The sequence below is a fragment of the Erpetoichthys calabaricus genome, chromosome 1, assembly GCF_900747795.2.
Source record: "Erpetoichthys calabaricus chromosome 1, fErpCal1.3, whole genome shotgun sequence".
Taxonomy (NCBI): domain Eukaryota; kingdom Metazoa; phylum Chordata; class Cladistia; order Polypteriformes; family Polypteridae; genus Erpetoichthys; species Erpetoichthys calabaricus.
This window is the reverse complement of record NC_041394.2, coordinates 130,108,611-130,135,763: the sequence shown is the minus strand read 5'-3', so window position 1 is coordinate 130,135,763 and position 27,153 is coordinate 130,108,611. Positions and strand designations below refer to the sequence as shown.

General features: G+C 40.2%; 1 protein-coding gene across 2 annotated transcripts in view; it reads right to left on the bottom strand.

Annotated features, from left to right (window-relative positions):
• pdlim2 (PDZ and LIM domain 2 (mystique)) overlaps positions 1-24,951 on the bottom strand; it is a 187,531-nt gene extending 162,580 nt beyond the window's left edge. The window contains exon 1 of one of the 2 annotated variants that reach the window (XM_028806199.2): positions 24,861-24,951. The gene's annotated coding sequence lies outside the window, so the exon portion shown is untranslated. Of the gene's footprint in view, positions 1-24,594; positions 24,807-24,860 lie in introns of those variants that run through there. The other variant, XM_028806208.2, reaches the window with a different exon arrangement.
• Positions 24,952-27,153: the final 2,202 nt, after the last annotated feature.

Sequence of the window (27,153 nt, the reverse complement as noted above, 5' to 3'; positions counted from 1 at the left end):
GGGGGCTAAACGTTAACATTATTCAAAGTTATTGTCTGTTTTTACCTACATTTTTATTACTCTTTAATTTAATATTGTTTTTTTGTATCAGTATGCTCCTGCTGGAGTATGTGAATTTCCCCTTGGGATTAATAAAGTATCTATCTATTGCGGAACGAGCCCCGGACACAGACTGGCAGACATGTTATTTATGCACCACCACACGTTTATTTACACTAACTATTATTTACACAGTCCTTAAGTGCACCACAAACCCCAATCTTCCCCAAAGTCTAGGCCAACCACTCTGCCTCTTCGGACCGCCTCCTTCTCTCTTTCTCCGACCTTGTCCTGCTTCCACATGACTCCAGCTTTGAATGAAGGGAGGCGGCCCCTTTTATCCATACCCGGATGTGTTCCAGGTGTGCACCGGCAATCCCGTGGACACGCCCCAGTGTGGCGGAAGTGCTGGCTGTCCTCCCGGAAGCACTCCGGGTGTTTCCTCTCTTCTTCCCCCCAGCACTTCCTGGTGTGGTGGAAGTACTGGGGTCCAGGGTCCTTCAGGCAGGGGGACGCCCCCTGGCGGTGACCACGGGCCCCTACAGGGTTGGGCTTCCAAGCCCTGTAACCATGGCCCCCAATACAACCAGGGCAGATGCCCCCTCGTGTTCTGGAGGAGGTATGAACCCTCCTCCTGTCGTCCTGGGCGTCCCGGCCGGGCATGAACCCCAGCCAGGAGCCACACTATCTAATAAAACCCGTGTGCGTCCAGTGTCAGTGTGTATGTGTCTTCTGGTGAAGTGCGCATGCACTGGGCACGGTGCGATGCTTCAAAGCAGATGCTTCAAAGGCCGCCTGACGCGTCACACAAGACAGAGAGGGCGGGACCTATAAAATATTGCGCGGCCAATCCAGTCGGATTTCGGTAAATGAGGTAAGACCTAAAACATAAGGCACGAAAAATCCAATTGGGTACTGAGACGCGGAGACCATCTTCCCCAAAGAGATGGGATTAGTGTTTGTTGTTGTGCAAGTGTTCTGAGGATGTCAGCTTGGCCCGGTAAAGTGTAAAGTGTCAGTCGTTGAAGGGGTTTTCCTAAATATACGAATTTTCATGATATTACAATAGGATGACTTTTAAAAGGAGATTTATTTTCGCACACATAAAATCCATTGCTGGGGAGACGCCACACATACAATAGTCAGCTGCACACCAGCACAGATTAAAATACTTGCTAGGGAACTGCACAGTACTTGCTGGAGAGACGCAACAGGCATGATTATCAGCTGCACGCCACACATTACATCAGTTGCTGGGGAGAATCTGCTGATTACCCACTGTTGTGACAGAAAATTAAATGCATATTACGGACATCAAAGCCAGTATTACTGTCAGATAAAATTGTAGCCATTTTACGGAAATACAAACCGGTATTACTACGAGAGAAAATTAAAGTCACACAATACAGTGACACATATTACAGCCACACACAAACCAGTAAATATACAGCCATTTAATATAGACTGTTCCTAATAATGTTTATGCACTATTGTTCTAGCGCCCATTATTGTAACAGGCTTAATGTCTAGTATGTTGTATAATGTGACATCAGTAAAGTACTAAACCTTTAAAGCTTTGTGCACACACACACAAATATCTTTCTAGACTGGGATTTGGGAGCCATGACTTATTAAAGATATGGTAAACTTTACTAAAGGCTTCAGTTTGGAAGAAGCAGAGTTGACTTACAAGTAAAGATAAAGAGATCACCTTGAACAAATCATCAGTGGTTTACTAGTTTGTAAATTGACCTTGAACATGCATGATGACAAATAGGGGGATCTAAGTCTGGACAGTGTCAACTATTTGTAAGCCATATAAATTTAATAAAAATGACAGAAATTAAACTCATTAAAACAAGACTCTAAACTTCCAACTTTATATCAACCCAAACTACTCATACAAAACACTCATCATGAAAGTAGTTACAGGAAACATACAATATTGGAGCAGTTCTGTTATATATATATCTATATCTCTATATATATATCTCTATATATATATTCACGGCATTCGTAGTCTGTGTCACAATCTGATTGTATGGGTGGCTACCTACCAGGTAACGCTTGTGGTTGGCCAGCAAGTTTGCTAACATCCGCCACGGTGCCCTCAGTTGTGAGAAGCAGATCATAGAATGGTTGAAATAGTTTACTGTCAAATAATGCAAAGAGTACGTGACACGTGTTTCGCCCTAATTCTGGGCTCATCAGGCGTACACACTCTACTGCACTCCCTCTCGGGAATCGAACCTCAGACGTCGGCGCCAGAGGCAATGCCCCTAATGTTGCACCACGGCATGTGGTTCGTTTATTTCACAGCATGTAGATCAGGGTAGTTACATTCACGGCATTCGTAGTCTGTGTCACAATCTGATTGTATGGGTGGTTACCTACCAGGTAACGCTTGTGGTTGGCCAGCAAGTCTGCTAACATCTGCCACGGTGCCCTCAGTTGTGAGAAGCAGATCATAGAATGGCGCTGACGTCTGAGGTTCGATTCCCGAGAGGGAGTGCAGTAGAGTGTGTACGCCTGATGAGCCCAGAATTAGGGCGAAACACGTGTCGTGTACTCTTAGCATTATTTGACAGTAAACTATTTCAACCATATATATATATATATATATATATATATATATATATATATATATACACACACACACACACACACACTGTCTCCTTTATGAAACTTTGAAATATATTTGACATTTTTTGGGTAATTTTCTGGATGCCAATGAGACTTTTTCTTGTGCATAGGTAAGCAAGATGTTTCTATATTCTTCGAAAATCATTCAGTTACTATAATCCTCCATAATGAGGAACAAGCTTGTTCCACAGATGATACTGCAAGCAAAAACTATTACCAAACCTTTGAAACGGAGGGTAGGTAAAGTGTTAGGCCCTCTGTAGTTTATCCTGTTCTATTCACATTAAACTTTGTATACAAGATAACCTTATAGATGTTAACATCATTATTTCCAAAATATGGAAAATAATGGAAGGATTCTTGGAATTATAAAATAAAACATATTTCAGATATAAACCGGGCAATGTGTAAAATGTGGAGGTTTAGGGAAGATCACTACAAACTTTTTAAACATATTAAATGTTTTCAGTAATTGACTGTCTTATCATCTGGATAACGTGTTTACATTTGTTTCTCATTTAGTGATGGTTGCTCAATGCAGAAATTCAATTGAGCTTCTGCACCTTTTCATATGTATATATAAATCACGGCATACAGGGTATACGGAGCCTGAATTTCAAAGAACGTGGGATAGCTAGTTTCAATGGTATTAATGGGAGAAAATGTCAATACAACTAGCATTATGTACCTCAACAACATCCATAAAACTAAGAAACATGAATAAGGTAACAACTTTTTTGAACCTACTTACAATGTGTCTGAATTAAGGTTCTTTGTTCCTTCTGTGGAACTTGTGGATTATTTGCAGTGTGCAGTGATTTCCATGGGTTGAAGAGCTAGCCTTGCCCCACATATACTGTACTTACCAGTCAGCTGAGAGGAGCTTAAGCAAATACAAGACATTTCTCAGAAACAACAAACAGGGTCCCCCAGTGAGCTGTACACCAAGTGCCTCAAAATCACATAAATCATGGGGATGTGCCAAAATGACCACAGCTCCAATTTGAAACAAATTTTGCTGATTAAGGGTATTAGAATGTAATGATTTTTAACCCAGCCACAGGGGATGCACAAACCAGTGTGTTTCTTCGTGCCGGTCCCAAGCCCAGATAAATGGGGAGGGTTACGTCAGGAAGGGCATCCGGTGTAAAATTTTGCCAAATCAATATGCAGACAACAATACAGATTTCCATACCAAATCAGTCGAGCCCCAGGTAAACAACGACCGCCACCAGTACTGTTAGCCAACAGGGTGCTGGCGGAAATTGGGCTACTGTTGGCCGACGAAGAAGAAGGAGAAGAAGAGGGGGGAGATGTGTCCGGAGGCAGGAGGAGAGGAGGAAAGTAAAGAGAGAGTGGAACTGAGGGTAGGTACTTTGAATGTTAGCAGTATGACTGGTAAGGGGAGAGAGTTAGCAGATATGATGGAGAGAAGGAAGGTTGATATATTGTGCGTGCAAGAGACTAAATGGAAGGGGAGTAAGGTGGGGTGGATTGGAGGTGGATTCAAATTGTTCTATCATGGTGTGGATGGGAGGAGACATGGGGTAGGAGTTATTCTGAAGGAACAGTATGTCAAGAGTGTTTTGGAGGTGAAAAAAAGAGTGTCAGGCAGAGTAATGATTATGAAGCTGGAAATTGGAGGTGTGATGATGAATGTTGTTAGTGCATATGCACCGCAAGTTGGGTGTGCAATCGGTGAGAAAGAAGATTTTTGGAGTGAGTTGGATGAAGTGATGAACAGTGTACCCAAGGGACAGAAAGTGGTGATTGGAGCGGTTTTCAATGGGCATGTTGGTGAAGGGAACAGTGGAGACAAGGAGGTGATGGGTAGGTATTGTGTCAAGGAGAGGAATGAAGAAGATCAGAGGATAGTGGATTTTGCCAAAAGGATGGACATGGCTGTGGTGAATATGTATTTTAAGAAGAGGGAGGAACATAGGGTTACGTACAAGAGTGGAGGAAGATGCACACAGGTAGATTACATCCTATGCAGAAAAGTCAATCTGAAGGAGATTGAAGGCTGCAAAGTGGTGGCAGGGGAAAGTATAGTTAAGCAGCATAGGATGGTGGTCTATAAGATGACGTTGGAGATCAAGAAGAGGAAGAGAGTGAGGGCAGAGCCAAGGATCAAATGGTGGAAGTTGAAAAAGGCAGACTGCAAGGTTGAGTTTAGGGAGGAGGTGAGACAGTCACTGGGCGACAGTGAAGAGTTACCAGACAGCTGGGAAACTACAGCAGATGTAGTAAGGGTGACAGCAAGAAGGGTGCTTGGCGTGACATCTGGAAAGAGAAAGGAGGAAAAGGAAACCTGGTGGTGGAATGAGGAAATACAGGAGAGTATACAAAGGAAGAGGATGGCAAAGAAGAAGTGGGGTAGTCAGAGAGATGCAGAAAGTAGACAAGAGTACAAGGAGATAAGGCGCAAGGTGAAGAAAGAGGTGGCGAAGGCTAAAGAAAAGGCGAATGATGAGTTGTATGAGAGGTTGGACACTAACGATCTCCTCAGTCTGTCAGTGGAGCAGGACATTGACAGCAGTCTGTCGCTGAAGCTGCTCCTCTGTCTGGAGATGATACTGTTTAGTGGATGCAGTGGATTCTCCATTATTGACAGGAGCCTGCTCAGTGCCCGTCGCTCTGCCACGGATGTCAAACTGTCCAGCTCCATGCCTACAATAGAGCCCGCCTTTCTCACCAGTTTTTCCAGGTGTGAGGCGTGAGCTCTTCAATCCCACCCGGGGGGGTAAACGTTAAAATTATACAAAGTTATTGTCTATCTGTATACCTGCATTGTTATCACTCTTTAATTTAATAATTTAATATTGTTCTTTATCAGTATGCTGCTGCTGGAGTATGTGAATTTCCCCTTGGGATTAATAAAGTATCTATCTATCTATCTAGGGAGGGAGAAAAAGACCTGTACCAATTGGCTAGACAGAGGGACCGAGCTGGAAAAGATGTGCAGCAGGTTAGGGTGATAAAGGATAAAGATGGTAACGTAATCACAAGCGAGAAGAGTACGTTGAGCAGATGGAAAAAGTACTTTGAGAGGCTGATGAATGAAGAGAACAAGAGAGAGAGAGAAGAGGTTGGATGATGTGGAGATAGTGAATCAGGAAGTGCAATGGATTAGCAAGGAGGAAGTAAGGACAGCTATGAAGAGGTTGAAAAATGGAAAGGCCGTTGGTCCAGATGACATACCTATGGAAGCATGGAGGTGTTTAGGAGAGATGCCAGTGGTGTTTTTAACCAGATTGTTTAATGGAATCTTGGAAAGTGAGAGGATGCCTGAGGAGTGGAGAGGAAGTGTACTGGTGCCGATTTTTAAGAATAAGGGGGATGTGCAGGACTGCAGTAACTACAGGGGAATAAAATTGATGAGCCACAGCATGACGTTATGGGAAAGAGTAGTGGAACCTAGGTTAAGAAGTGAGGTGATGATTAGTTAGCAGCAGTATGGTTTCATGCCAAGAAAGAGCACCACAGATGCAATGTTTGCTCTGAGGATATTGATGGAGAAGTTTAGAGAAGGCCAGAAGGAGTTGCATTGCGTCTTTGAGGACCTGGAGAAAGCATATGACAGGGTGCCTCAAGAGAAGCTGTAGTATTGTATGAGGAAGTCGGGAGTGGCAAAGAAGTACGTAAGAGTTGTACAGGGTATGTACGAGGGAAGTGTGACCGTAATGAGGTCTGCGGTAGGAGTGACGGATGCATTCAATTTGGAGGGGGGAGTACATCAGGGATCGGCTCTGAGCCCTTTCTTATTTGCAATGGTGATGGGCAGGTTGACAGACAAGATTAGACAGGAGTCCCCATGGACTATGATGTTTGCTGATGACATTGTGATCTATAGCGATAGTAGGGAGCAGGTTGAGGAGACCCTGGAGAGGTGGAGATATGCTCTAGAGAGGAGAGGAATGAAGGTCAGTAGGAACAAGACTGAATACATGTGTGTAAATGAGAGGGAGGTCAGTGGAATGGTGAGGATGCAGGGAGTAGAGTTGACGAAGGTGGATGAGTTTAAATACTTGGAATCAACAGTACAGAGTAATGGGGATTGTGGAAGAGAGGTGAAAAAGAGAGTGCAGGCAGGGTGGAATGGGTGGAGAATAGCGTCAGGAGTGATTTGTGGCAGACAGGTATCAGCAAGAGTGAAAGGGAAGGTCTACAGGACGGTAGTGAGACCAGCTATGTTATATGGGTTGGAGACGGTGGCACTGACCAGAAAGCAGGAGACAGAGCTGAAGGTGGCAGAGTTAAAGATGCTAAGATTTGCACTGGGTGTGACGAGGATAGATAGGATTAGAAATTAGTACATTAGAGGGTCAGCTCAAATTGGACGGTTGGGAGACAAAGTCAGAGAGGCAAGATTGCATTGGTTTGGACATGTGCAGAGGAGATATGCTGGGTATATTGGGAGAAGGATGCTAAGGATAGAGCTGCCAGTGAAGAGGAAAAGAGGAAGGCTTAAGCGAAGGTTTATGGATGTGGTGAGAGGGGACATGCAAGCGATGGGTGTAACAGAACAAGATGCAGAGGACAGAAAGATATGGAAGAAGATGATCCGCTGTGGCAACCTCTAACGGGAGCAGCCGAAAGAAGAAGAAGAAGAATGTAATGATTTTTAATGTGTTGGTTTAACATGTTTTAAGTTGAAATTACACTTTTCAGTTATAGTTAAATATAATTTCAATAATACCCTGAATTTTAATTTATCTATTAATTAGTTATGCATTTCATTCATGCCCTTAACCTCTTGCTGTTTCAGAATACATGTATTTGTGCAATTTTGATTAAAAGGAAAGTGTCATTTTGCTGTTGTTGGGGTTACTGTAGTTGAATACACAAATACAATACAAATCCAAAAATACAGATAAACATGTCAGAGGAAACCAAAAATGGAAAAAATATTTGGTAAAAAAAAAAACTTTATTTTACAAGACTTTAACTTGTAGCCGATTCATCTGTTCATAAGCGTAACAAAAGTTTCAGAACTCTCCTGTCACTTCACTGTTGTGTTTTTTGTTTTTTTTTTTTGTTTTTTTTTTTTATAGAGGCTTTCTTCACAGCTTTGGTAATTTCTCAGTCATCTAGCACATCTTTCTTCCTCAGCCAGGCTGGCCAGGGTTGACTGCTTACTGCACCAATGTTTTCTTCCTCATTCAATACAGTTTAAATCATTGTTTTTTCTAAGACTCCTGTTAATTCTTTTTTCCTTTCTTTCAACAAAGAAAATAACTTGTTCTTCTTTGATGGATAGTTCTCTTCATTTTGGTTTATATCAACTGACTCCAAAAGATAGATAGAAGATAGATTCAGCACTACAGACTTGTACCTCTTTAATGCGCGAATATGCACCAGGAAGCATTCAAACAGCAAAATGTAACCAAACATCCATTTTCCTCATGTGTATAGAAATGGCCACAAATAAAAAGGTGAAATTATGTATTCTCTTTTAATATCATTATTATATAATTGCTGCTGGAAAACCTATCACTTCAGCTTTAACAGTTACCAGTGACTGGAGAGCAATTGCTGTGGAGTTAAGATGTACAAACTACAGTCCTTTAGCAGTACATTCCCAGCATTGGCTGTTTCATATTTACCATGTACTTTCTGCTTTCCTTTGATCAGATAAAAATACAGGACAATACACAGCAGTACATCATCATATGGAGCACATTTCTGCCACGTCAAAAAATAATGATATTAACACTAGAATTACCACAGCCAACAAAAAAACTCGTAAGTCCGCCCCACCTTAAATCCCTTCACACCTCTCCGTCAACGTCTTTGTCTTCTAAATGTGTCAATAAGACCAAGCAACATGCAGCCTGCTATACCATCACCCCAACGCTGCAGAACAGACAAGAAGTTCTTCCAGTTCCTGCCTTGATTGATTATCTGGGAGTGAGCTAACCAGAATTGTAAGGGGAAATAATTTGATGTGTGTTTTGTGTCTACAACAATCTATGTAAATACATCGCTAAAATAAACGTTTTTCATGTTTTAGTAAAAAATAACAAAATGAAGACATGAACTGTATAATGTGTGAAGGCTGATGGCCAAATATCAAATAAATACTTTCACAAAAGGTGCAAGTACAATACGACAGCTTCCATGGTGTAGCGGTGAAATCTGTTGATTTATAATCCGAAGATTGTGAGTTCGAAACCAGCTCCCCGGCAAATTTACCGTTTTGAGTAGTGAGCTGTTCTTATTGTTAATATTATACAATGACAATATACATTTGATTTGTGTCTGTAACAGCCGGTGTAAATTTATAGTACTTGTAAAAGTTAGCGTTTTTTTTTTCACTTTTATTCTCTCAGTCACAATCAAGATACAGTAATCCCTCCTCCATCGCGGGGGTTGCGTTCCAGAGCCACCCGCGAAATAAGAAAATCCGCGAAGTAGAAACCATATGTTTATATGGTTATTTTTATATTGTCATGCTTGGGTCACAGATTTGCGCAGAAACACAGGAGATTGTAGAGAGACAGGAACGTTATTCAAACACTGCAAACAAACATTTGTCTCTTTTTCAAAAGTTTAAACTGTGCTCCATGACAAGACAGAGATGACAGTTCCGTCTCACAATTAAAAGAATGCAAACATATCTTCCTCTTCAAAGGAGTGCGCGTCAGGAGCAGATCATGTCAGAGAGATAGAGAAAAGCAAACAAATCAATAGGGCTGTTTGGCTTTTAAGTATGCGAAGCACCGTGGCACAAAGCTGTTGAAGGCGGCAGCTCACACCCCCTCCATCAGGAGCAGAGAAAGAGAGAGAGAGAGAGATAGAGAGAGACAGAGTTTGTTTTTCAATCAAAAATCAATACGTGCCCTTCGAGCTTTTAAGTATACAAAGCACCGTGCAGCATGTCGCTTCAGGAAGCAGCTGCACAGAAGGTAGCAACGTGAAGATAATCTTTCAGCATTTTTAGACAAGCGTCCGTATCGTCTAGGTGTGCAAACAGCCCCCCTGCTCAATCCCCCTACGTCAGGATCAGAGAAAGTCAGCGCAAGAGAGAGAGAAATGTAAGTTGGGTAGCTTCTCAGCCATCTGCCAATAGCGTCCCTTGTATGAAATCAACTGGGCAAACCAACTGAGGAAGCATGTACCAGAAATTAAAAGACCCATTGTCCGCAGAAATCCGCGAACCAGCAAAAAATCTGCGATATATATTTAAATATGCTTACATATAAAATCCGCGATGGAGTGAAGCCGCGAAAGGCGAAGCGCGATATAGCGAGGGATTACTGTACAACAAAGATGCAGTTACTTTTTATCTGAAACTGGAAATAACTGTAGATGTGAGTGGCGTTTTGAGACAATGGAACTGGAAGTTCTCTGATCTGGAGGGATAAAAGTTGACACACAAATGCTAGTGAATCTGCCTTCTTTGTATCTCACTGTCACTTGAATTTTTTTATTCAGTTTTATTGAGTGTTCCTGCTCACACTAAATTAGTATGCACCTTATGGTCCATGATGTCAAAGTCGCACTGACAAAAAACAGAGACATATGTATATATAACAGCGCCAGTATAAATTCACACCCGATCTGATGCTGTTCGTTTTAAAATAATATTGCATTAGTGCGACGATGTTTTCTGATTGGTACAATTCAGGTCATAAAATGATTTCTTCAAAATGTCACATATATTTGTCTCTTTCTTTTTTTTCCGGTGCTGCATTGATATTGTGCACCAGAAGGCGTGAGCTTATTCAGTGCGGCAGGAGCACGCAGGTGGCCGGTTGCTTGTGCTATAACACGCTTGACTTGGCGGCGATCAACGCACATGTACTGTACAAGGCATGCACGGTTGCCACTGAGAAAAGAAGAGTGTTCATGGCTCACCTTGCAGAGGAGTTTCGTCATCACTTCCTACAAGAAAAGGCGATGGATAAAGCAAAAGAGGATGCAACATCGACATGCTTCTGTTCCACGACCGCGACTTCCCCAGCCCCTTCAGTGTAATAGTAACCATAGCACAGAGAGAAGTGTGTATATTGCAACATGTACATATGTCGTAAACATGAAAAGGATGGTCCTTGGGTGTGTGGGAACTGTTAACATTTGAATCTGATGATTGCATATAGCGTGGAACTGACCTCTCTGTACTATTCTTTCCTCTGCATGTCCTGGAGTACAAAAGAAACAGTACCATGCACCCAAAAGTGGACACTGGTAAGATTGAAAAAAAAAACAAAACACAGTCACTGATTACAAGTGCAAGAAGGTGTGCAAATGAATATGAATAATGTTGCATCAGTGCTACAGTGTTTTCCGAAATGTACTACAGTATACATGTCATAAAATGAGTTATTCCAGATATCATATATACCTATATCTCTGGTTTTTTTTTGTCAGTGCGGCTTTGGCATCATGGACCATAAGGTGCATACTAATTCAGCATGAGCAGGAACACTCAATAAAACTGAAGAAAAAAAAAATCAAGTGACGGAGAGATACGAAGAAGGCAGATTCACCAGCGTTTGTGTGTCAGCTTTTATCCATCCGGATCAGAGAATTTCCAGCTCCATTTTCTCAAAACACCACTTACGTCTACAGTTATTCCCAGTTTCAGATAAAAAGTAACCGCGCATCAGATCTGGGGGAGGGGGTAGGGGGTGGGAATCCTTGGGGTTGATGTTGTATTGTGATCGTGACTAAGAGAATAAAAGTGAAAAAAAAAAGACAACTTTTAAAAGTACTATAACTTTACACCAGCTGTTAAAGACACAAATAAAATGTATGTTTTTATTGTATAATATTACCAATAAGAGCAGCTCACTACTCAAAACAGTAAATCTGCCGGGGAGCTGGTTTCGAACTCATGACCTCTGGATTACAAGTCGGCAGCTCTAACCATAGCACCACGGTAGCTGTTGTATTGTACTTGCACCTTTTGTCAAAGTGTTTATTTGATGTTATTTATTACTGAAACATGAAAAACGTTTGTTTTAACGATGTGTTTACACAGATTGTTGTAGATAATAAACATTCATCAACTTATTTCAACTTACAATTCTGGGTAGCTTACTCCCAGATAATCAATCAAGGCAGGAAATGGGAGAACTTCTTGTCTGTTCTGAGGCGGTGGGGGGGGACAGTATAGCAGGCTGCTTGGGCTTATCGACACATTTAGAAGGCAAAAGACGCTCATGGAGAGGTGCGAAGGAATTTAAGGCGGGCCGGATTTACGAGTTTTTTCGTAGGCTCTGGTAATTCTAGTGTTAAAGGGAGATCAAGGTACAATATACAGCAAATGGAGATTCTGATGTTTACAGGGATTTGCCACTTCCTCCATTACCTCTTTGGAGAAATCTCAGGTCTAAGTGTTACGCTTCAGAATAATTCCCTGATTTTGCCTCAGGCTGTGGCTACAATCAGAAGTTGTGTTATGACAATTAAAAGTACGAAGAAAACCCCATTAAGAATTGTAAAGCTGAAGGTTCACACAACATACTGAATTAGAAATGCATATCCAAAATCAGAAAATTGTCCAGGAGGATGACTCGCAAACAGCAGACAAATAAAAAAGGGCCAAAATAGTGAATGGTAGGTACAGTTTGTAGCGTGCGGCTGGGGTGCTTTCCCAGCTGGGACGCCTTCACGCTGGGAGGATCGGGAGAGCAAGAGTAGCCAGAACCTTACCTCCCCCGGGACACTGGATGGCAACCCCACTGGGTTGCAGCGATGCCTCAGACTCTCGCAGGGCTTCATGGGAGTTGGAGTGTGGTGCAGCCCTGCCACACCTGAAACTGCTGCCGGAAGCTAGGTCATCAAGCACCAGGAGCACTTCCGGGTGCGTTATAAAAGGAGTCAGCAGCCACTACTCGGGAAGCCAGAGTCGGAAGACTAGGCTTGACCAGAGGAGTGAAGGACAATGAAAAGCATAGAGAAGGAGTATTGTTTGTGTGCTGTGCCTATGGGAAACGGGGAAGGCGTTTCCTACAAGAAAAAGAAAAAATAAAACCTGTGTGCCTTGAACTTATGCCCCGCGCTTGTCTGTGTCGGGTTAAGCTGGCAGTGCCAGCCTGGTGGGCAACAAGTTGTATAACATTTCAGAACATCTAGTTTAAGAACTTCAGAGTCAAGCATGCTGCAGGGAGGACTTTAATCAATAGATTGAAAGAACAGTGGAGGTAACAGTCACAGAACTAGAAAAATTATTTTGAATTGTGATAGGTAATGAACAGCAGGGTAGTTCAGGAAAGGCAGAGATCATTTGGTATTTCTCTGTATTCTGTCATGATTCATTGCCTAATGACATCATCACACATGGACAGGATGAGATTGGCACTGTAGTAAATGGTACAAAACCACTTTGCTGAATGTAATGTGATGTACAGATAGAGGCTATGCAGACTGAGTGCAGAGTTGTCAAATTGTTCACCAAAGCCAATTTGTAGACATGTCTTACAGCGGTTTATTGGGGGTCATCTTGAAAAAAAAGAGAAAAAAGAGAATAAAAAGCAATCCATTGGTTGATTTTCAATATCTATGTCCAGTTTTCTATGACCTTAGTTCAGATTACCTGTCTGTACTATATACTGCTGATACTTAGAGAGACTTAAGATCCCAAAAGATGCAAAAAAAAATGAAAAATGAATTATTCATATCAATACACACGTGCTTAAATAAATTATGCCTTTTTTTCTGTAAATATATAATGGAAAATGTAGCATATAATAATACTTGTAATATTCTTAAACCACATTTAATCTGAATCAGGGTCATGGTGGGACTGAAGCCAAAACTGGATGTATCAGGTGAAAGGCAGAAATCAGCCATGGATGCTGCATCAGACTTTTACAGGGCCAACACACCACACAAACACACATGCACTCAACCACCATTGTACACAGCAAATTTGCAATGAACAATCAACCAATCAAAACTACACAAAATTTAATTGCATTTTCGTTCTTTAATTTGTTTTAGTACACTTATATGACACTGTGCAAACTTGCCCACTGCCCATGTTCTTCTTTGATTTAGTCTTCAACAGCTTTGACTTAATCTTCAAAGATGATATTATTTTAAATGCACTAACTGTAACAAAACATGTCATTTGTAGTCAGACAAAGCAAGGTTTTAAAAAATGAAGTCTGCCATGTGCGTAGACCAAACACCACACAATTTCACTGAAATGTAACCATAAGCAGCTCAGAACTGCAAAATAATTGTTTAACTTTAACATTTTAGGTGAAGAAAAGAATTTTTTTAGAAGCCCTTTATTTTAATGTATAACTCTGAGTGGGAAAGACCCACACCAAAGACAGTGTGCAGGAAATTCCTATATCACCAAATTTATATTAGGTGGACTACTGTTAATAGTAGTTAATAGTAACGCCAGATTGATCAGTATAGTAACAGCTAACTAAGCATGTACACACAGTGTGTAATAGCTACATCTCTACAATACTACCAATCTTGGAGACGTTTTCTTGGATCTCCATTCATTTCAGGGAATATATTTATTTCACATTAAAAATCAACTAATCAAACCCAGGATGCCCAGTTCTAAGGTGCAATTTATCAGTTATCCTTCTTGAATCTGTTGCAGGCATGTAGCATCTTACTGGCCCACAGACCTTGGCTAAATGTGGGTTGTAAGGATAACAGCTATCTGTGGAACTCCCAAGGGAACAATTAAATATAAAGAGCCACTCTGTGTCAAAAGATGGCCCAATTCTCTAACTTGTACACAATGTCTCCTACTCGGCTCACAGTAAACTAGAATTCATTTTCAAAAAGTTTATGAAAAAAGCAAACACTGTTCTGTCTCTCACCTATCTCCAACGCGCTAGTGACAAGCCTCCAAGAAAGCAAGGAGGGGCATCAAGCTGGTCTACTGTAGATAACATCCTACACCACCATGTATGCTGCCTGTAAGACTGCAAGGTTTAACAGCAAATGAAGACACACATTTGTTGTTCCAAACTGCACACTGATATACGATATAATAATAATACTTTGCATTTATATAGCGCTTTTCTCACTACTCAAAGCACTCAGCAATTGCAGGTTAAGTACCTTGCTTAAGGGCCCAACAGAGCAGAGTCTCTTTTGTTTGGCAATTACGGGATTTGAACCAGCAACCTTCCGATTGCCAATGCAGATCCCTAGCCTCAGAGCCACCACTCCGCCAATGAAGATATACAGATATATATATGTACACATCCTCATGTCAGCCAACATGTAACAAATAAATACTTCACAATAAATAAAAATCTGATGGATTAGCACAGGACTTTCTCCAGAATTACGAGTACAGTATATAGAGTGAATTTACTAAAATACATACAAAACCCAATACCACTACAACATTTGAACATTTTTAAAAGTTCAAAGTCTTTCTTTCAGAATCCTAAATGCACATGCCAGACTGTTTGAACTTCTGAGCAGTGGTTTAGCTGTTATTTTAAAACTTTGAACTGCAAAAGCTTGAGGCTGAATAGTTGGCATTTACTCAAAACCTAGCCGACTCTTGAGAGTTATGAATGGAAATTGTCCTCAGAGTTTCATGAAAATCGGTCCATTCGTTTTTGCGTAACAGAGTCCACAAAATGTTTATCGCAAACACATGGACATATGTTTACTAAACTTCTAAAAAACATATTTGTAACAATATCAAACTGTACTTTTCCAGTGAAAACCTAAAGTTGATTTTTTTTTTCCATAAAAGCAATACTTAATCCATACATTCAATATGGAGAAGTAAAAACTGTCTTTTAGTTGATTAGTCCTTGTTAGTAAAGTTTAGGCCTAGAGGCAGTTAAGCACTAAAGCATCTCACTATCAAGATAACTGTCCAACAGATTTGTGGTGCATTGTTACTGTTTAACAGTTTTAAGCATTACAGCTGGGCTGCACCAGTGATGCAGTAGTTTGCTCTTCTGTATCCAGAGCTCAAAGATTGAGTATTGGCTTGGTTGCTGTTCTTATGGAATTTGCACATTCTTCCCCATGTCTGTGTGGCTTTTTCTTACACATCCTATTCCTATACATGTTTCTTAGAGTAGGGGCAACTCTTAATTGATTCAGTGTGAAGCACAAGTATTATTTATGTCCTATGATGTACCAGTGCTCTATACAGGGCTGATTCCCACCTTGCACTCAATTCTGCTGAGATAGGTATTGACTCCACATGACACTATACTACATAGGCCGTGTAGAAAATAGACACATGTAATACAGTTCAAATGAAATTAGTGTTGGATTGGTACCGATACCAACTTTCAGACCTCAATATCAGTACCAAAGCAATTCTGAAGTAAATAACAGATAACTTCAAAGCCCATCTTCTTACTCCAGCCTCCTTCGGACATCACTACACACAGCTTCCCTCTTGATACACATGAAGTCCCAGTAATAGTACACCCCATAAAGTTCCAATCATATCAAAGCAATAAGGGTGGGGGTCCCCCATGAAGTCCCAATCATGTTGAAGCAATAAGCGGGAGGGAGTGTTCACCCATGAAGTTCCTATAGCCTTGAAGCATGTGGTTTCATTTTGTGAAGTCTATGAAATTCACGTTTTTCCACAACTGCAATAGCAAGCATCAGGTGAAGGTTGGGATAGAAGTATTAAGATGAAAGCTGACGTTTACTTCTAGTACCAAAAAGACTGAAATGCTGGAACTGTACTGTTCTAAAAATTGGTTTTTTCAGTCCTTTATCAGTATCAGTATCATGCAACTCTACCTGAAATCCACCATGATTGTTTAATGGAGAGGGAAGCACACAAAGTAAATAGCCACACAAAAATGTCCATTGACACTTAATATGAAAAGTCCTGAGGCAGTTTAATCCAGCCAACCAAACATTCATTCTACAGGACACTCAAGAAATAAGAGGAAAAACTTACTTTGGTCAGATGGGTTTGCTTGGAACTCATTCTGGCAGACACATGTTTAGAAAAAGACAGCAATCCATCTTGGTTCTCTTCTTTACATTTTTCTTTCATCTTCTATAAACATTTTCTAAGTGACAAGCAGTTGCTTGCTTTTTGTCACATTTAAGGCATGAATGTTTTTCAGGTGACACCAACAGCATTTCTGAAGCCTTACATCACTCAAGAACAATACGTGCCATTGCTCCTGTTGTTGGCAGCCTCAGTCTGGCGAGACTGAAAACTAAGACTATTCTGTATGCAGATACATGCAATAACATTGTAATCAGAGTCTCTATTACTGTATATCCTTATACAATTGATTCATTCAAAATTGATACATTTTGAACCTCATCATTCAAATACAAGATAACAGGGGACAGTAACCTATCCTAGAAGCAACCACAGGTGACATGTTTGAGTTGCTTGCTACATTAACCTCCATGTTTTAGTGATGGAATAAGAACTAACAAAGAATGTATGATCTCCAGGGATATGAACCACAGTTTCTAGAGTTCGGATTCTGCAGCACTCTCGCCACATCACATGGGTAATGAACAGACGATATCCATTATCTTCAGGTATGCCCAAGCAGTGTTATGGAGGATTATCAAAGGCACCAGGAAAGATTATTTGAATTACTATATTACAGAGACAATTGGGAATCCCAACTGTTTTCTTCTATTTTAGTCGGCTCTTTTGGTTACATCTGCCTGTTTTCTCCATGCTTTCTTTAAACAGTGCTAGGAATCTAGACTGGCATCGCACTCAGACCAAGATCAGGAGATCTACTGGACATAAAAAAAAAAACTTTAAACTTTCCAGCATGGGGAACAAATTGATAATTGGATTTGAAACTACACCCTGACAAAATTTTCCAAAAAGGAAAAAAGGTTTTGCCTTCATCTTACAGGCTCTTGAAGACAAACATAACAATACTTTAGTTTAGGTACTGCAAAAATGCATTGCCAAATGCCAATTACTAGTTTACTCTTATGTAACGAGTTACATAAGCTTCTTTTGGTCTTCATTTCTCTTATTAAACATCACTAGATAGGTTCTTCAGCTCTGTTGTGATATATGGCCGGCAGTTTATCCCGGTCAATACCCCCAGCCCACCAGATGGAGCCCTCCCTGCAACATGGAGGTGCCCCAAATTCCAGCAGGGCCTCATGGACATTGGAGTTTTAATGCACAGCCCTGCTGGATACCATGGGGACCGCAAGGGGTCGCTGCAGGAAGGCCCAGGGACTTCTATTTGCCTTATAACCCGGAAGTACTTCCCAGTCGAGGGGACAGAGGCAATGACGTACTTCCGGGTTGAAGAAAAGGAATTTTCATCCGACCCGGAAGTGTTGCAAAGTCATATAGACAGAGAGAGAGAAAACACTTCCGGGTCAAGGACTATAAAGGACTATGGGAAACCCCAGCAGATCGAGCCGAGTTGGGAGGAAGGGTGACTGAGCTGCTGGGAGGTGTGGAGGATTATTGATTGTAGTAATTATTGATGTATTATTAAGTACAGTGGAGGTGGAGGTGCTTGTTCACATTATTATTATAATAAAAAACAATATTTGGACTTTTATCTGGTGTCTGGCGTCTGATCTGAGGGTTCAAGGGGACGACAGCGCCCCGTATCTGTCACTCTGTACAGTGTGGCATATTAACTCTTTGATATGCTGGTAAAAGTACTTGTTAATATGAAGGATTCACAGGTCTTACATACAATGCAATGTCAAGACCAATATGTTTCACTAAGTCACCTCTGACCATTCTAAAGTTAAATTATTTTAGTACTTCACATTATACAGATGAATAACCACTTGACTGATACATTGTAAGTGTTATTAACATCAGAAAGAAGCATTTGTTAAGGTCTTGCCCCATAAGACTAAATGAATAATAGATGTATTTTTACAGTACCTGAACTAAAGTGATACTAGACACATTGATAAAACATCACTAGACAAAGTGGGTTTGTCTTCATAATTTACAGTTTATGTAAACAGTTTCTATGTTCAATTGCCCACCCGAGGTTGGCCTTATCCCTCATTATGTTTATAGGATTTAAAACATACTATTGTTCAGGTGAAAAATGCTCAACAGTCATGATAGCATGGCTTCAAGTCCATCAGTGACATATGGATAAACGGGTTTGACAAAACTATTAGTATGGTACATGATGCTTCAGAAGAAAGTCCTAGAAACACTTCTACCATACCAAAGTGGAGATGAAAGGGAAGGGAGCATGTTGTTAATTCAGAACGGGTGGCAGTGCTCTCAGTTCTATGTACCCCTCTGCCAGGGAGGTTCTGACATGCTCTATTAGTTGTATATAAATAAAGAGATCCCAAAAATATTGCAAAGCCACAGCCTGCCTCAAATCCAATCCCCTGCTTGGCAGCCCAACATAGCTGGCTACACAATCACCCTTCTGTGCACCACTGTGCATGCCTGCCTTAACAGCCAAACTGCCCTCCTTGATGTCATGCTGCAAGTATTTCCTGGAGAAACTTGCCTTCCGAGTTTCTTTCACTGCCATGAGGTACCCAATGGAACCTGATGTAGTTTGAAAGATTACCACGAATTAAAATGCAACTGAAATGTAAAGTTTTCAGCTAAGAGAGAATTTTTAAATTGCACATACTGACATCAAAGAGTTATTCACTTGCACTAAGGTTCAAATTTAGAATTCTTCTACTACGAACCCGGAGTTAACACATCACAACACCTCACCTGCAGCTTTCTTATTTATACTTCAAGATCTGTCACTGATAGTATTCAAAACATTTAGAGTATTTCTGGAAGACGACCAAATTCAAAACAAAATAAAAACAATGTCAAAATAGCAGCAAATGGCATGTGATCCCCTTTGACATGAAAGGATGAAGAGTTTGTCAGCTGCATACTGACCCTAAAATGTCATCTCTTCAGCTGGATGCAAATGCAGCTTTCACATCCCACATATCAAAAAGAGCTAACAGCAGCAGATTAATTGACCCTACAGATTACAGATGTTTGTCATCTTCAGCACTCACTCTGATGATTATCCACACCTTTGGCTACTTTTATCAAGCAGTACTGACTGATGAATATTTTACAGAACAAGATGAATCATGCAGTACTGTAAATGTTCATTAAAGGCAGATACACATCAGATGAGCAGGAAGTGTGGGAGTGATGTGCAGGTTCATCATTTGGGAGATGATGAATCTATAAAGGGGAGACACTGCTTCCTTTATGTTTACATCGCAGTGCAGCCATGTTGACAGGATGCCAGGCACTTGGCTGAACAAGTGTTTGGAAGATGGCACAGAGATATTTCCAGTCATAATTCTCATTATGCCTGTCATAACATAGTCAGTGTAGCCCCGACAACCATCTTTTTGGTTGACTAGAAACACTCTTTAGAAGAAAGTCATCTCAAATGAATCGGATGTATATCAGCAACATTATAACTATTTCTTTTTAAATAGTATGCCAACTGCAAGAGGGAATCATCTCAAACCAACAACCTGCTAACTTATTTCGCCATGAAAAAGATAGCCTTCATCCAGTAACTAAAGCCAAAGAATGTATTATGACATGTTTACTCACATATTTTGCTTTCGAATCTCACAAACCCCATTTTTCTGCAAATCACAAACTCCTTTCTTCAGTAAAACTAAACATGCTCTCCAGGCATAGGTGATAATAAACCTTAGCAAGATATACAATATAATAAAATCAATCAATGTGAGAACCAATTGATAATATTTACGAAAAAAAGGCTACAAAAAACAAAACGCTGCCTGTTACCTCCAGAATTTTTATTGCATTTCCTGTGACACTGCAAAGATCAATTGATGGTCTGATAATTCTAAATTACAATAGGGTTCTCAAGAATTATACAGTAAAACAAAACACATTACAATCAAGTGGAATTAACATGGCAAGTGCAACAATATGTTCCAAAGACATTCCATGAAAATCAGTGATCAACCCCCACCCAACAAAAGGAGCCATATGGTCACGGAGCCCCATTTAAATTGTTTTTTTTTTTTTTTTTATAAACAATAGCAACAGCAAATAAGATACAAAGGTTACATACTGTACTCCGAGTACTCTGGACTCTTGTATACCTTTATCTAAGGCATCTATAGGCTTGGTCCAAATGATATTTCATTGTATTGTACAGTGACAATAAAGGTATATTAGATCTTAATAATTCTTCTACCCATTTTCTAACATGCATATCCACTTCAGGGATGTGGGGAGCACTTATCCTAACTGCATGGAGTACAATTCTAGAATCAACCCTGGAATGGCCATAATATTACACTCAATATATAGTACAGTATAGTATTTCAGCACAGCACACACGTCAGCAAAGAAAGTCTATGTGTTGCATTGAGTTAGAAATGTGCAACTTCAAAACAACACACAGTGCCATATTTGTAGTATTTTAAATGACTGACTACAATGCAAAAATAAGCAAGTCTGTTTTGGAAATAATCTACTAAAAGCAAAATATATACACCTTCTAGGGGTTATTTTTTCATTATTCATCTAACTTATTTTGATTAATCCACCATTAATTTGTCACCTTGAACCTCACAAGGCTAAGCAGTACATAAAAGAGATTGATGTTAAAAAAAGTTTACTGCCAGTAAATAACCCAGGGTCAGCAAAACAAAAAATACCACCAATGGTGTTAATGGTGTTAACATAATACACAACAATTATGACACAAATGTTATAGTTACTATCAAAAGCATACAGATATATGAAATGATTTCAGTCTTATTAACAACAAAATTAAGTTCCATTTCTTAATATTCAGCCTCATTGTCCCTATGGCGGCCCTCACTGGCTCTATGGTATTTACTCTTTCTCCCTTTGTTCCCATGGCCTTTTTCTCCAGATACTCAGATTTCTCTTAAGCACCTAAAACCTGTGTGGTAGGTTGACTGTCATTTGTCAGGTGTGTCCTGGTATAACTGTGTGTGAGTGAGTGAGCCATTCTGGATTGGTTACTGCTTTGCACCATGGGTGCCCAATAGCTGGACATCCCCCAAAATTTCCAACTTTAAAACATATGTTACTACACTTTTAAAAAACACTTTTCAGCTTTCCAGTTGAAAAAGTCTTCCAGCTTGATTCATGAGAGGACAACACCAGTCTGCTTGCATCATGCATTATTAACCCATCTGTTTTAGTCTTTTTTACGAGACATGGTGAAAACCAAAACATTCTATGATGCATTGCAATTCTATCTCTTGATTGAGTCTGCATTGACACACAAAATGTCATAATTGGACTTTTATATGGTTTTATGACCTAACTGGAAAATATTGTAGCATCAAACCACTCACTGTTGCCACACAAATTGGAATTTTTGGCAAGACTGCTGTTTTGTGGGATCTCCTGGAGCTGATGGAATGCCAGCTAATACTGTTGAAGACTCATCCCTAGGATGAAACAACTTGTAAGTGCCATACAAAACATTCCAGATAAAAAGATGCTGCAATTGTAAAAACAAAATGACAAATATAGGAAATAATATAGTGCATCCTCGGAGCAACTCACTTCAAATGTGTGTGTGTGTGTGTGTGTGTGTATGTGTATTATATATAAATATATTACTACTTTTGGAAAGAATAGTGATTAAAATCTAATATAACAAAACACAAAACAGACATTTAAACAATAAAATCTAGAAGTATATCCATACATACGTAAATATAACCCATTCTGCATAACACAGTTTGCATCATTTGCAGTCATTCTGATCAAACCCCACACCTAACACAGGCTCAGACCTGCTCTCTCTCTCACAATCAGAAAGTGGTCGAACATATTAGAAAAGAAAAGTAAATTCACTTGTGATCAGGTCTATCAAATCACATACCAAGTTGGAGGGAAACAAATAACAGTTCACTGTGCTGAGACGATCAAAGCAACCAACAATCTTACATTGTGCAAGTTGTGCCGTCAAGAGATATCAATGTGATCTCTTTCCGGCCATGATGCCGACCCTGGGTGCACATTTTAAAGAATGGATGTAATTATTTAGACAAAATTATGCTGGATTCTGTACACCCAGAAACATTTTAGTACACTTTTTTGGGGATTAACAACCTCTGTCACAGCATTAAAAATTTGAGAGAAAGGTTCAGTAACAGGGCACCTTTACGTCATGTTAAGAGATTAAGGACAGACTGAAATTCATTGTGATTTAATCAGAAAATGCTCACATAGGAACACATTAATTTTTCTTGTTGACTATACACAATGCTGCAAAATATGCAGACATGTGATGGAATTTCATTTCAAGATCCCAAAAAGCCAGTCTCCAGTGCAAGGGCTTAGTCTGTAGGTCTTTCCTACCTATGCCTGGCATTAAATTGGAATTGCAACTGACCCTCATCATTCATCTTGCATGTGGTGACCCCATAAGACAGCTCTGCATCTCATTTTGGACTAAGCCTGGCCATGGCTGGTTTATGTAGGTTGCCTGACCACCCGGCACAGGTGGTTTCAGAAAATGAGATAAGATTATGGAATTTGCCAGCTGGTATTTCCATTTGCTATGCATTGTTTTTGTTTGAACTCTATTAATAAAAAGTAATGTCATGATGTGTGCATGTCTGCTTGTTTGCCATGTAATGGACTGGTATCCTTTCCAGGGACTACTCTGCCATGTGCCCTATGACTGCTGGGAAAGGATCCAGCTTCTCAGTATAAAGCAAGTTTAAAAAAAGGATGGATGGAATTAAATCCAGCATACTATGTTTAATGATTTTTAAAGTAGAAAGTGGTCACAGTAAGAAAATAAATACGTATGTATGTAAGTAAAAAAATCGACATTCATCAAGATGCATCGTGATTCCCTTTATAGTGGAATTGAATTGCGCAGAGTATGGTGATTGCCACCCTAATGAAATATGTGAAAATGTGACGTTTACTGTGAACATTACAAACATCATGAAAACGTGGATACGTCTGCACTAAAGTGCATTTTCATTACAACAACTCAGGTTGATCCAAATAATAATAATAATGCAGAAAGTACAACGAAAAGCAAAAATGGTACATACAGAGTTGGATGCTTTGTTTTATAGATGTCGCGCTAGTATAGGCTATCATGGACGTGTTGTCTGTGAAATGGCCACCCCCAATAAATTTAAAAGGTTGGCGCCTATGCCTTGCACTAGACAGAGAACAACACCCGCGACCCTGACTAGTTTAAAAGATGGATGGAATAAACTTTGCAAAACCATGTGTGGTGAAGGTAATTTGCTGCGATCAGCGACTTCGGCTCGGTAGAATCCGTTTATCGAATTACGCTGATCTTACACTTTTAGCTGACAAGGTGAGAGCGAATTACACTTCGGGTTTAAAACGTGATGCTAGGGCTCGACACCACGGTATGGTCACTATAAGCACTGTAGAGTCTACAACTATTACAAGTACATCCCCTGGTAATGTACGGCATTTCTGCCTAGGCGCTATATAATGCACTCGGACAGGTTAGTCGTTTGATTGAACTGGCTTAAATGCATTTGCTCAACTTTGCTGTTTCGTTGTAGATTTGGTTGATTGATTACCAACTCTTAACGCAGGCAAGTAAGAAACCTCCACGTACTACACCAACTTGAAACAACTTTTCCAGGTAGCATTTTTTGTCCTTTTGTGCCACAAAAGTTGTAAAACACTCCTCCTGATCAGAAACACCATCAGCCCATTTTTTTTAAACCCATTTCGCGAGTGAGCCCCAACGGTAAACAGGCGCTTGAATCCACTCGTCCGGATGTGGTAGTCAGCTGCAAAGACCACGCACTATATTTATTAACTGCTCAGCTGCAAAGGTGCTATAAACGCACAAGCTCCCACATCAACAGCGACTATAGGCGTTCTATGGCACTTACCCGCAAGCGACACAAAAGGCAGGTAATAAAGCGCACTTGCACAGAAAAGCCAACTCGCGCAAACCAGACGAGGTTCAAGTTAATTGTACCGCAACACACCTGCTCGGAATTACTGCTTTTGTCTGTCATGAAGCGGAGTCTCTTCGTTCCGAGAGGGGCTGACTGCAGACAAGCAACAGTTTAAAAGGAGAAGACAACAGCGCAGGTGAGCGCCCTAGCCGCTCGTCCAGTCATCCAGGCAGGTGACTTCTACTTTACGCCGACCTTTGCCATCTGACAATGACTCGCACAATGCGCTAAGTCTTAACTTCAAAAGAGCAAAACATTAAAAATTGAATACACAGAGCAGACTACACATCTCTTACCTTCTCCGTCTTCTGAGAAGCGGGATGTGAAAATAACAGAACGCCAACAGGAAACTCACCCTTCGGGGCGGCGCGGCGCGGCGAGGCGCTTTGGCAAGGGGCGGAGGCGCGCTTGGACTGACAGAACGCAAACGCGTGCGAACGCGCGTCGTGCACGCGCAATTTAGCAACTTTTCCAGTTCGGCTATAAACGCAAGACTTGTTCAAAACCGACTCTGAGGCGCTTTGTGCTGCCTGCATGAGTCACCAGGTGCGAGGCGTGTACTGTTTTGAGCTCAGAAAAGTATTACATTAACGATGTAAAATGTGCACTGTGTACAATTTAATATATATATAAAAATCCAACGAGTAAAGGTGAAATTCGGGTAAACTGCTAGATACGGGGAGAAACAGTGCCCCCTGGTGATTATTTTCGGTAGTGTTGTAATATTTGCCTTAATTTTGAAGCTGAACAGTTGAAGTAAAATACACGGCACGAAGTTCGACTTTTTATGTAAAGCGAGTAATACAGACTTTTGTGGAAACAGAAGATACGTTGGTGCGTACGGGCTTGTTCATGTCTGTGCTAAATATGCATGTTCTCCCTCTGGTAATGAGGGTTCTCTTCAGGGTCATAGAGTCAATATTGTCTCATGTATATAAATAATGCAGAGACATTCTTACTTGAATGTGCTAATCTGTATCTAACACGTTGCCTGTCTCCAGTGCCGTGAACAGTTAGTTATTAATATCTTACCTCAAAACTAATCTTCCTTATCTATAATAACTATAATAATACCATTTTATTTGGTTGACATCTTTTTATCCAAGGCAATTTACAACATTTAACATAGGATTTATTACATTTCTTTTGTTTTTCAAAATGGAGGACAGGCAGGTGATTTACTCATGGTCACACAATGTCAGTAGTGGGATTTAAATATACTGTTCTATTTCAACCAGGGTTCCAACTCTGACTGGGTTTCAAATGACATTTTTGTCAGTTTTCTTCCCTTTTGATTCTTTCATGTTAATATTGTTGATCATTTAGTTTCTGTGTTACCTGTCTGTATCTTCCTTTATGCTTTGTGGGTGGTTCTAAGCTCTGTGTGTATTAAAAGGCAGTTCCTTCACGGTGATGGGCAAGTGGCCCACCTCTTGGAGAACCACCCATAAAACATAAAGGAGGATACGCAGATACATAGCAACTAAATGACTAACAATATTAACATAAACAAAGGAACCAAAAATGAACAGAGCAGGCATTAAAATGGCATTTTAATCAAAGCCAGGGGAGGAACCCTGGCTGAAATATAACACCCATAACCTCAGGGTTTGAAGTCCAAAGCCTCAACCACAATGTACACTAACCTCAAAGTTAAAATTATAAATAGAGAAGCCTCATCATTCTCAATAAATATCCATTCTGAACAGTATTCACTATGAAATTAGCTATAGTTACATAAAAATGAAATAAATAAACAGGTTCAGTCTGTTCAGCTTGCAGCATTTTTTTTTTTCATCATATTTTAGAGGTGATCCCCATTCCAAGTTGGTAATGACAAGTTGGTCAGTACCCTGTGATGGGCTGGTATCCTGTCCAGTGTTGAGTCACAAAGCCAGGCTTCTCTGACTTCCCTTATCCCTGTAATGAAAACCGCAGGCTGAGAGAAGGGGTGGATATCATAAAAATGAGCTCTTTGTCACTTTTCAGCCAGAAAAGCACCATTGAGGGCAAGGCTAGCAGCTATTCACTACCCATGGGTGGCAGTTTTAGTTGTTTTAAAGCAGCTTTTCCATTCCTGCAATACTGTAAAAATAATTCTTGTGTTAAAATTAGAGTTTGAGTACATGTTTGTCATCTTTTCATAGTAGAATCTGTATACGTCAGTTTTGGACAAATCACTTCCTGTAAAGTGCAAAGTCATCTTATTTCATGTCTCTACTGTATGATTTTTTCCTCTGTTTTTTCATGTCTGTACATCAGTTTAGTATATGATTTAAAAAGTCTTCTTTATATTATTATTATTATTCTATAATATAGATTATTAGGGTCTCCACAAAACAAGCTAATGCATAGTCCTGGAGATTCCTAGGCAGCAGTTTTTATTCCAACATGTCTCTTAGTCAAAGATCAAGTAGCCAGTTTAAAAAACTGTCGACAGTTTATTCAACCAGAAATGCACAATTGTGTGTGGTCCAGTTTGCCTAGAAATTTAGCCTTTTCATTCTCCCTAATCTATTCATCCCATTCCTGTACCCATTTTTTCAAATTCAGGGTTGTACATACTATTTTGATAGCTTTGGAGTCAAC